Here is a 12,311-nt window from a genome sequence, read left to right as displayed (position 1 = left end):
CGAGGTTGCGGGACCAGGCAAATCAAATGGGGGCTGTAAGTGATTATCTGAAACAGTAGGGGGCAAGCCAAGGGGGGGAGAGCCAGATGTTGTAATTAGAGTATTAACCAGTGGACCTGTTGCTAAGCCAGTATCCAAACCAAGCTCGATGTGCTCGGTAAGATCAGAAATAGGTTGTGGGGGCCTGGGGACAGGAGAGGAGACTGTCATAAGGCTGCCCAAAGAGGATCTTTTGGAAGACAAGTCAAGAGACAGTCTTTTTTCTGTTAGATCAATTTCGCGTTCAAGGATCCGGGCAGCTCTAGTAATAAAATTGTCTAACGTCCCCGAAACACAACCCCCAGTACTACTCTGTGCTAGTTTCCTACCTGACCTCAGAGACGACATCGCTGTATACGACAATTAACAGATAGAAATAGGGTCTGAGACAGGTAGGCTAGGGTTATGCTCAGCCGGAATACAAAGTATGGGCCCGTCCCGTCCACTTCCGTCCACGAACGGCCACAAACGGCCCGCTCTTTGCCCGGTCTTCGCCCCGGGCGTCGTCCCGCGCGCGTACCGCTAGCGCGCTAGGACGAAGGCTGAGTTAAGCCCGGGGGAGGAGTAAGGGGCATGAACGGGAATAGGAACCAGGTGAGCAGAGTTAGAGGAGCGCAATGCTCCGTGGTCCTCGCAGTCCCGTGGGTGAGTTGATCAGCGTCCAGCCCCCAGCAAACAGCGTAGCGTCCAGTGCGTTGTGGATCAGCAAAGATTCCCACTGTTGAAGAGCCCCAGCCAAGGTTTTATACTCTTGGGGTCAACGAGCGGCGCCCGCGCAGCGGGGGCCGCGAGGCGTGGCGGTGGAGGGAGGAACCAGGCGGGAAGAGGAACCAGGTGAGCAGAGTTAGAGGAGCACAATGCTCCGTGGTCCTCGCAGTCCCGTGGGTGAGTTGATCAGCGTCCAGCCCCCAGCAAACAGCGTAGCGTCCAGTGCGTTGTGGATCAGCAAAGAGTCCCTATCCTTGTGAGCACCGAAGTACCCAAGTTACCTAGCCCACGGGCAGCGGGTGCATAGGTGTGAACTTGCGTCGGGTTTCGTCGTGGACTTCTATGGATGCCTGAAGGAAAGTTGCTGACAGGCAGTCAGTGCAGAGTGTCCGGTGGATCCCAAGGCCGGGATCAAGAAGGAAGGGTACCTGCAAGCAGAAGGGACAGAGTCAAGGTCACTAGCCAGTGACCATGTGGAACCAGGAAGGAACCAGGCGATGTCGTGAAGTTTGCAGGTGAAGGGTGAAGCTTGTCGCAGCAGCCACGGGTACCAGGAGACGTCGAGGACGACCAGGACCAGGAGGCGAGCTGTCCCACGAAGGCTCTTGCTGTCGGCGGCGTCGAAGTCGAACTAGGACTCACCAAGCCTGGGCAAGCAGAACCCACGAAGAACGGAGGACTTGCTTCTGGTGCAGACCAGGAAGGTCTGGGGTGCTTCTCTTTTGCAAAGAAGCGGGAGCCAGTCTGGAGGAGCCAAACCAGCAGTGAAGATTCAAAGGTGTGTCGTCACAAAGGCCGCTAGCCAACGGGCAAGCGACCGGACTGACGGGGCAAGCAGGAAAATGCAGAAGGGCCCCACGCAGGACTCGTGGAGTGTGGGGGGCTGATCTTCGGTGCAGATGATGCTTGGGGTTGGGGCTTCTCAATCCCCGGTGCACAACTTCGAGGGTGCCTCAGAAGCTGCGCTGGAAGATACTCGCCACTTTTCCCAGGTAGCCGGTCCAACGTCCCTCGTTGCCTCCACGGATCTCAGCTCGGCTGTGAATGTGGATCAGGGTCGGAGAAGTCTGGAAGTCAAGGCTCTGGTCGGGCTCTGCAGTCGGTCCCTCGTAGAACTTCAGCAAAGCAAAGGGTAAGTCTCTTGATGGTGCCTGTTTGCACAGGGTAGCCACTCCTTGGCCACAAGGGAGATTCTTCAGTCTTCTTCTTTGGTCAAATGTCGAAGGTCCAGAGTTTCTGTTCAAGTTGCAGGTTCAGGATAATCTAATCTCCTGGGGCCCAGCTACCACACTTATACTAATCTGGGGGGCTGGGTTGCCTGCTAGGTCATGCCTTATGGGTGGGACCTGGGGGGGGGGTGGTTACACCCCCTTCCCTTTGTCCAGTTTCGCGCCAGGACTGGGGCTGGAGTGCCCCAGCACCGGTTTGAACTGGACTATGCATGGGGCACCTTGTGTGCCCCAGGCATGTCTCATTCCTTTCAGCCCTCCCTGCCCCAATACACTAAAGTCTGTCTGTGGAGGTGCTCCTCAAGCAGGAAACCTATTGTCCAAGCCTCCCTTGCTGGGATCACTCCCAGCAGCAGGAGGTCAGACTTGTGTCTGTGGCAGCAGCATCCATTTTGTGATGCTGAGGCTTTGGTTAGAGTTAAACAGCAAAGTAGGATTTTAACATGTCTCTCCCTCTAGAAGGGGGGAATAATATCCTCATCACCAGAAATGGTATGGGGGTATTATTCCAAAGTGTTAGACACCTTACACGACATGTTTTGATAAAGCCAAACCATAGTTACCATAACCGTTTAAGATTATAAGGCACTTTAAGAGTATATGGTAGGCTATATCATAGAACAGCTATAAGGACATGGTTCCGAAAGCTGCAGACAGGCTCAGCTCATGCTAGAGCACCATCTCACCTGTTACCAAGCACTCTGCCTCCAGGATTGTTAAGGCCTGCCATAGGAGTGGCTGATAGGTACACATGTGTCTATTTTAAGGGTAGATATAGGTATACTATATCTAAGCAAGGGGTGATTACACAACCTTGCCCCAGCTGAGTGATCAGCCAGTTGTGTCTGATTGGAAGGCCAGGCCAGGGGTGGCATAATACATGCTGCAGCCCCTGGGAGGCCTAGGGTACACCTATGCCCTGGGTACCTAGGGTACACTGTACAGGGTCCAATAAGGTGATCCTTACCAATTGTGTATGTACCTAGGGTACATGGAGTCCATTTTAAAGAGAGAGCAGACAGCCTGAGACCCTGAATGGCAGGATCTCAGGCCAACTAAGTCGAAAAACCAGCTAGACACTAGGCAAAAAGTTGGGGGTAACCATAGTCAGATATCCACCTTCCTACACAACCCCCCCCCCCCCCAAACGAAGGGAGATAAGGCTGTCCTTGACAAGGTAAGCATCTATTGCCTAAGTGGCCATATAAGGAAGAACAGGCACTGGCATGGTTACCCCCTGTCTCATGGTCCACTAAGCAATCCCTCACCCTAAAGGTATGATAGGGTCTCCACCATAGGGAATCTCTACCTTTGGTGTGTCTTTGCAAAGTAAAAGGCTGGTGTTGAGATGGAGTACTGAAGTGGGTGTCCTCAAAGTGAGGCCTCAGCTTCCTCCAATCATCCTCCACCAAGGATGCCTTTCTTTCTTTAACTGAGTTGCACTGTGCTCTCAGGGTCAGCCTCTGGCTACCTAAAGCTGGAGGCTGGGTCCATTGTGTGGGCTTACTGGAGGGACAGGTCAGGTTTGGGGCCCTAAGGTCCCAGGTTTGCCTGTGCCCAACAGAATCCCTCTGGGGGAGGTCCCTGACTACCTGTAAAGGGGATCCCTCAGGAATGTTTTTAACCATCACCTGGCTAGGGCTACTAGCCAGGCAATCCTCATTCTTTTGATGGGGGGGTTCTTGTGGACAGGGGCCCTCTTGGGGTCCACTGGCCTCCCTGACCTCTACAGCCCTGGGCTGACTGAGGCAGGGTAGAGAGAGGCAGGCTACCTGCACCAGACTGGGTCCCACCTTGGAAGGGGCCACTGAAATCAGAGGCTCTGCCAGGCCAGGCCTGGCTACCTCTGGGGCAGTTCCTTCACAAGGGGTGAGGTCAGATCCCTGAGGAGGCTGACCTTTTCCTAATGTCTGGGGAGAGGGAGACTTTTCTTCCTCTCCACTACTCTCTGTTTGTGTGGAGTGATCCATAGTTTCAGGCTTCACTACACCTATGTCAATCTGAGTATGGACTGAGACCATTACAGTCCTGCCAGCCTTTTCAGGGAGGCACCCAGTTTGTGTTTGAGCTGTCTCTGCCAGTCTCTACAGGGAAAGTCTGTCTTTGCCTGGGCTGTGGCTACCACTGCCCTTCCAACCTTTTCAGGGAGGAAATCTATTTGGACAGGGGTTGTGGCTGGCACAACCCCACTACCCTTTTGTGAAAGGCCTACCATTTTAGAATGGGTGTCTTGTTCAACTCCAGCCCAAGCTGAGAGTTCTAAGTCATTCCCCAGTAAGCAGTCTACAGGCAAGGTTGGGGACACTGCCACCCTTTTAGGGCCAGTGACACCTCCCCAGCTATGGTCCATCTCCGCACTGTGGTTTGCACACAACTGCCCTTGTGATTGACATATTGGATTTGTGATCTCATGTCCTTCCATGTGACCACCATGACACATTCAAATATTCACAAGACAGGGACATTCATGGCTGCGCAGTCTTGGACACAGTGAGTCCACCCACAAACACAGGTTGACATGTGATGTATGTGTTGCTCAAGCAAACAATGGACTGGAGATGTGGGCAGGCTATATGGGTGTTTCAGCGCTGGCATCCTGCATGTGTGTGAGATGTGCAGGGACTGTGTTCCCCCTCACACCTGCATGCTTTAACATCAGCTTTTCCCATGCAGGGGTCCCATGTGGGCTGTACTATAGTCTCTGATTGACCTATCGTTGGATATGTGATGATGTTGTATCTTGCTGCCATACTGATAGATGTCAGTACATGGCACTGTGTCCCTGATAATTTTTCCCTCTTGTCACCCATGCCTGCAGCTCAAGGTACACCAGCGTAAGGCCGTGTGGAGGGCCATTGCAGCGAAGGTGCGAGCCCTGGGGGTCTCAAACCGATGGCGCCCCCACTGCCACAAGAGATGGGACAACATCAGCCGGCTGGCAAAGTATGTGGCGGAGATGACCCTGGGGCTGCTTCCTCGCACTGGGCGTCTAGCACGGCGCAGCATGACACCATAAATGGGGCACATCTTGGTGGTGACACAGCCTGAGCTGGATGCACATTTGAAGGAGCATCAGCAAAAAGCCAGGGGTGAGAATTTGGGGAGTCTGACTTTGGATGGGATTGGCTGCATGTGTACTGAGCCTGTGCCAGTGCTGGCCTCTGTGATGTTGGTAGTATGATGCTGTGGCATGTACGTGGCTGCTGGCCTGGGTGCCTGAAGCATGCATTTGCCCTACCTGTACTTGCAAAGTAGATTTGGATGCTTTGCCTTCACATTACATTCTGAGTTGTGCTCTTCAGGTTTCTTCTGCATTGGTGTAGTCTTGGGAATCCCATGGGAGGGAACGGCAGTGTGCCCAATCTGAGTGTGCATACATCAATGCGTCCATTGCATGCCCCCATATTGGGGAGGGCTAGACATCTTACAGCAATGTGCAGCATTCTATTGTCCCCAAGGTACGACATGGTGGGTGGCATGGGCTAATGTCCATTGTGGACTGTCATGTTGTAGTCTGGGTCTGTGTTGTCCCCTCCTGTTCCATCCAGTTCTGTCATTGGCAACAAGTACTGTGCCCCCATCATGTCCCTAGATGTGCTCAGAACTAGTTGTGTGTCTGTTTGAACAGAGCCACAAGCAGGGTGTTGTGCTGTGTGGTCATCACATGGCTCACGCATGCCTGAGTTTCCAGTTTCCACACACTGCTTGAGTCTATGTAATGAGTTGGCATGATGTGATTGCACAGGGTGGTGTGCAACATGTAGATTTGCTCTACTTTTTTCATGCATTGCTTGTATATGTTTGTTCTGTTTTTGCGACTGACCTGACCCTACAGGAGACGGACACCAGTGGGGGTGAAACTAGCACCACAGCTGCCCAGGAGCCCAGTGACACAGATGTCACCAGCGCATCAGAGGGGGACAGGAGCAATGTTCCCTCTAATTTTTTTCCTCTGTGCGCTGCAGCCATGGATGTGTGTGCCAGGAACCAGACCGCGCTTGTGCGCAGCGCCAAATATCACTCCAAACTTTTGCTTTAAAAAATTGAAAAGACGGTGCATTTCCACACATACAATCCACGTTAGGGGGCTTAAGGCAGATTTGCAATTACATGACATGAATTGGTTACACAGGCAAGTACACTTTAGGTTTAGAAAAGCACAAGAATCCAACGGCTGAGGGTCCATAGACTGCCTGAAGTACATGTAGTTCTCCAGCCGAAAATGCCATTATAACGGAATGGTCATAATGAAATTAGGGGAGAAGAAATTAGATGGGCGATGGGGAGAGCCTGTAAACCGACAGGGATAACTGACATACTTTAGTTAGAAACTTCCAGGACTTAGTGCAAACTCATAATATCCCACATACCCAACAGTGGAGACATGCTCTACTGGTGCACCCAATACGTGGAAAACTGGGCCCATGGCCTATCAACATACCACAGTCCCCAATTCTTCAATATCTACTCACCTGGAAGGAATATGGTGAGATGGATTCTGGCTTAGATGCAACTCTAATTGCTAAACTCTTCTTGCAAGCCACCTCAAATGCACTTCATAATTGGAGGGAAGTGCAATTACAGACACAATTCTTTGAGGGGGATTCAGAGGAGCCATTAGAAGAACATGATTGAGGGTTAAGGGAGGCCCGTCTGTAAGATAGTTATTTTAAGATACTACATCAATGGCAGTGGACCTCCAAAAGACTCTATGCCTCCTTCAAACGCAACCCTTTTTTCTCTCCTTTTCTCTTTCATGTGTCTTGCTTCTCCTTTTGTCTCTGTCTCCTCCCATTGCTCCCCTCTGCTTCTTCTTTTTGCTTTTCTCTTCTTCTGTCCTCACCTCTTACTTGTTTTTTCTCTTTTCCTACTTTTCCTTCCTTTTCTCTAGTTTTCCCTGATCCTTCAATCACACAGGTGATCTTTGTTTCTATCCTCACCTTGTCTCATCCCTCGCCCCTTATTCCATTTATCTCTCCCTCCATTTTGCCCTTCTAACTCGCCTGTCCATTAGTCTTTACCTCCCTTTCACCTCTCCTAGAGGCCCTGTCCTTTCCTATCACTCCTTTCCTTTTATTTCCCTACCTCTCTCTCTTCCCTCACTGTTTCCGTTCTCGCTCCTGGACAGTTGCTACAAGATTAAACTGGTTTTAGTTAGCATTAGTTTGGACAAAGAAAATCAATCTTTTGGGCCAACATTACCCAGATGAGTGCCAATAATACTCCTTGCTCATACAGCATTCTGCACAGGGACTGGAGCCTCGCTGTATGTGCAGCGATGTACACAGGACAGCCGGAGAAGAGACAGTCTAGCACAGCAGGATATCTGTGTACACCTCTTCACCTGGGCACATGGGAGAGGTGCCCTGCAGTATGTGTCGGGAAGCACAGGGTTCTACACTATGTAGTAAGCAGCCCCTACCCAGACAGCTCTCCACAGGAACAGGCGCTCCCCTGAGCTATAAAGCCTGGTCTATGCAGACACACTACTCTAGCACAGCACAGAAGGCATGCCTGCGGTCTGTGCCCGGGAGTATAGGGTTACAAAGCACGCAGCCCCATACCTGAACAGTTCCCTACAGGAGTCACACTGAGCTATACACCCATGTCTATGCAGCCACATACACAGGAAAGGCTGAAGAAGTGCTTCATTTGAGCCAGTGGTTGCAGGTGTTTTCCACCAGCATTCATTTTTTTGGACCGGGACTTATTTTTTCTTACATTTCATACTTTGACCAAGATCAGGAGATAGAAAGGCAGAATAGGGAGGCGGACGATTTCTGAGTACTTTTGGGCCCCGGCACTTATTATTTTACAAATTAAGCACTGGTAAAGCGCGGGGTAGGGAAGACTGTGGGCTTTTGTTTAAGTATTCATGTTAATCACAGCCCATTCACGAGCTGTGATTAACATGAATACTAAAACAAAAGCACACAGTCTTCCCTACACTGCGCTTTATTAACAAAAGTGTAGAGCAAGTTTAAAAACACAGCGGCAGCCCTGTCAAGTATCACGCATCGCACGTTAGACTAACGCATTTCAGTGTGGTATTCCGCATTACCACACTGAAATGCATTGCCACGCATATGCAGGTCTCAGCTGTCACTGAAAGTGCTGCTTCACTGTTGAGGGTGGCAGTGCGCCGTCCGTGGTGCGCTCGATGCTCCTACAGCCAGCGTGGGTCTCCCAGCAGAGTTAAGGCTGCACAGGGTGTTTTTAAACTTGCTCTACCCTTTTGTTAGTAAAGCGCGGTGCGGGGAAGACTGTGGGCTTTTGTTGAAGTATTCATGTTAATCACAGCTCGTGAAGGGGCTGTGATTAACATGAATACTTAAACAAAAGCCCACTGTCTTCCCCGCACAGCGCCGCTCCCAAAACATTCAGCAAGTGCCCCAAGCCAGCCTTACCTGCACTCCTGCTGGCAAAACCATATCAAAGAAGTGCTTTTCGCGCCGCTCGCTTTTTAAAGCGGCGGCGCAACTTCTCGCTCGGTCTTTCGGGATGTCCTGTGTGTGCGCGCTCCACACACGGGAGTGCGCGCTCACTGGAAGAGAGGTGCGTGCGCGCACCTTAATGGGAACAGTGGACAGGAGTCTGCTGGAGGAGTCCGAGCCTGAGACGCAAAGCACCACATCATCCGATGCCAGTGGGGATGCGTCCATGTTGGAGGGAACGGGGACTCTACATCGACTTCCACCACATAGCGGCCATTGCCCACCCTCCCAGCCACTTCCTCTGGTGCTGCCCGTGTCCGCCTCAGTAAGAGGGGAAGTGTCCTTCACCCCTGGCACCGCTGCCCCTGCCCTGTCCCCCCTGCTGCCATCAGTGCTGAGTCTGTGGACCTTTTGCGCCAGCTGTGTGTAGGCCAGACAGCTCTCCTCAATGCCTTCATTGACCACAACAAGAAATTGGCCCAGGTGGTTGCTTTCATGGAGGGCATACATTCCGACGTGGGTGGGCTGCACCGGACAGTCCAGGCTTTGTCATCAACAGTGACGTCTGCCCTGCAACAGGCACATTCTCACAGTCCAGCTCCAGTCCCTTTGTCCCCCCCCACCCCCGGGCAGTGGCCACATCTGACGATAGTGACCACGGTCCACATACATCAAAGTCACGATACAGTACACGGAGCACACAGCAGCAGTAACCCAAGCGGTCCCGTGCGCAGACACCATCCCCACAGAAGACCAAAGACACCCCAGAGCGCAAGGAGAAAAGCCCATCAGGCGACACCAGTGGACAATTAGCAAAGCAGCAGACCTCAGGCACACATGCCTCAGTGGCATCCCCATCCAAGGACTCTCCTGCCCCTAAAGCATCGCGCAAAGATAATCGTACAGTGTCTGTGCCCACCAAGGAGGTAGTGCATGCCAAGGGTACACCTAGGAGGGGCTCAAAGGCAGTATCACCAACCACCTCGACTCCCATTCCAAGCCCAGTGAAGCAGGGGCCGGAGGGCACTGTAGGGGTAACACCTAGTAAACAGGGGAAGGGGGGCCTGAGGCGAAGCAAGGCAAAGTGTTCCGCTGGGTCCAGCACTTCACCAGAGGGACTGCCAGCATCTGCACCTGCTGCAGCAGTGGTGGTGGTGTGTGTGCCTATTGTGTCCACACCAATTCCAATTGATCCCAAGTCAGGCAAGCCATTTAGTATCCCCAAGAAGTGGAAAGGCACCCCTCCACAATCTCCCAGCCACACCGTGACTCCTGTTTGCACAACTCCACATGCTACTACACCACCTGGTCCAAACCGCCCTCCAGCTTGCCAAGCCACTGATAGCTCTACCTTAGCTGTTTCTCACCCCCTTTAAGTGCACCGACAGTCCCCGAGACACAGCCAGCTCCCAGTCCGCCTGACAGCCAGGTCTGAGTGTTAGTCACCCTCACACACCTGTGTCTCACACAGGTGGGCCTGTACTGCAAATTGTTGCCCCCTGACTGTGTTGCTGACCATGGAAAGGTACAGTTGCGCACATTCCCTGTGCAACTTCTCATGGACTCAGTCTGCAGTTTGTCATGCCCACTGACCTTGCCTTCTCACTGCTGTGTTGGACCCTTCCCTGTGCAGCTTCTCATGGAAATGCTCTGCACTCTGCCCTGGCCACTGGCCTTGTTGTTTTGCCCTTGCCTGTGTAGCTTCTCATGGACATGCTCGGCACTCTGCCCTGGCCACTGGCCTTGTTGTTCACTGCTGTTTTGCCCTTGCCTGTGCAGCTTCTCATGGACATGCTCTGCAATCTGCCCTGGCCGCTGGCCTTGTTGTTCACTGCTGTTTTGCCCTTGCCTGTGCAGCTTCTCATCGACATGCTCTGCATTTTGTGCCTTACTCTTCTCATGGTGACCATCTGTGCAATTTGTGAATAAAGACACTTGCTCCAGTTGTATATTTTGTCAGTGTCCTTACTGAATAAGATTCTTTTGCTGTGTGTAAATGGTTTACTGTGCCACATGGTCTGTGTGGCACTTCAACATGGTCAATATTTGGGCTCACTTGCTCTCTCTTTTTCAGGGGTGACAGGGTCTTCAGTTCTTCTTGGCACAGATGCTTGTGGTGGCAACGGTGGCAATTTCGAATGGTTTGCAGTTGTCATTTACTTGATTAGTTCATGTTGGCTCTATTGTACACATGTCAGGTTGGGGGGCACTGTCAGTACAGGGTGGGTTTCTGTACACAGTATTGCAGGCAGGCTGTCCAGGGTCATCATGTGTGTGTTCTTCCTATATGTGTGCCCAGTGGTGTATGTGTGGTCATCTTGTGATGGCCAGTCACCGTAGTCCCATGGCTTACTTTCCATGTGTGCTCTTGGATGGCCAGGTAGTGTGCAGTGTGAAGGGGGTGAGTTTGTGGGGAGGGTTGATGTGTGCATGCCTATGCAATGTCAACTACGCACATGTCACCCAGGAGTTGTGTGCCTGTTAATTTGATTGTTCATCCCTGTGGATGTGGTTGTATGCCCATGTGTGAGTTGTATGTTGTGCACTGTGCAGTGTGTTGGTGTGTCCTTGCAGTTCTGTCTGACTCCTACTTGTTGTTTTTGTCACTTGTGAGTATGCAGAGGGTGTTACTGGCAATTCAGTGTTGTGTTTTGTTGCACATCCATGTGTCTGGTGGCTGTTTGTGGGGTCTGTGCAGACCTGCTGCTCCACACTGCCATTGTGGTTGTGTTTTCTAATGCCTTGCTGTCCTATGGTGCCTTCTTGCCTCCAGTGTGGCATGTTGTGTGTGTTGTCATGCCATCCCCTATCTGTGCTTCAGCTGCCTACCCATGGTGGGTCTGCACTCCCTCTCTTTGTGTATGGTACACTCCTGCCATGTCCCCTACTGACATGCAGTACACTTCACTTTGGTGTGAGCTGTCCCCTTGGTTTGTATGTGTGTGTGCCTCCCCATGACTTCATTTGTGCCACTGTGCTTTGTGGTGCAGTTCTTTGGCCATGGTCAATGTGTCACTCAGTGCATTTCCCCAATGGGTCATGTGTGATGTTCTGGTGCTGTTTGTCAGTCATGGTTGCTGCTATGCAGTTCAACTGTGTGTGCTGCCCAGTCCTGTGGTCAAGTTGTTTCCACCTTGGTGTCCTAGACTTGTGCATCTATTGGGTGTTGTGTTGGATGTATGTGTGTTGTTTGTGTTATTGCTTTACTTCCTGGTTGTGCTGTTGTCTTTGTGTTGTGCTGTATGGTGTTGTGTGGGTTGCTGTTCTGTCACTGATGTCTGTGTGTGTCTGGTATGCTTGGTGTGCACACACAGCTTGTTGTGCATGCAGTGCTGTGTGTGTATGTTGCCTTGTGTTTGCCTCATGTGCATCCTCTGATGTTGTGATATGTTTGTTATGTGATTGTTATGCCTGTGCATCTGTTGTTTGTTTGCTGTGGCTGTGTTGTTCTGTGATGGTGCACTTCTTGTGAGTATTGTGGTATGTTGTCTGTGCATTGTTTCTGAGTGATGAGGTTGTGCACTCCTGTTGTGTCTGTGCTCCCATTGCCTTTCCACAGTTTTGCTGCACAGGGCATGTCTGTTGTTGTTGTGGCTCTGTGTGTGTTTCTGTTGGGTTATGTGTTAGTATGTTGTATTTGTTTCCACATTTGTGGTGGCATCCCTCTGTGTGTGTGTGATGTTTGTGGCTGAGCCCAGGGTGTGTGGTTGTTTGTGTGTGTATTGCTTGTCAAATATTGGCAGCCTTCAGTGTGTTTGGCACTGGTGTTGTGTGCTGCTGGTGTGAGGGGGGTATGTGTGTAGATTCTTACTGGAGTTTGTCAGTCCTCAGGTGCGTAGATGGTCCATGTGTGTAGTGCTGCTGGTGTACTCCTGTGAAGTAGTTGTATGGATGTGTGGAT

At 51.5% G+C, this 12,311-nt stretch overlaps 1 long non-coding RNA gene across 1 annotated transcript in view; it reads left to right on the top strand.

Annotated features, from left to right (window-relative positions):
- Positions 1-5,829, top strand: part of LOC146772989 (uncharacterized) — a 97,719-nt gene extending 91,890 nt beyond the window's left edge. Inside the window, exons 4-5 of the long non-coding RNA XR_014972326.1 lie at positions 4,795-5,065; positions 5,812-5,829. This is a non-coding gene — a long non-coding RNA (uncharacterized LOC146772989). The remainder of the gene's footprint in view (positions 1-4,794; positions 5,066-5,811) is intronic.
- Positions 5,830-12,311: the final 6,482 nt, after the last annotated feature.

The sequence above is a fragment of the Triturus cristatus genome, chromosome 12 (genome assembly GCF_964204655.1).
Source record: "Triturus cristatus chromosome 12, aTriCri1.1, whole genome shotgun sequence".
Lineage (NCBI taxonomy): Eukaryota > Metazoa > Chordata > Amphibia > Caudata > Salamandridae > Triturus > Triturus cristatus.
The sequence above is the reverse complement of the archived record's forward strand: the minus strand, read 5'-3'. Positions and strand labels throughout refer to the sequence as shown.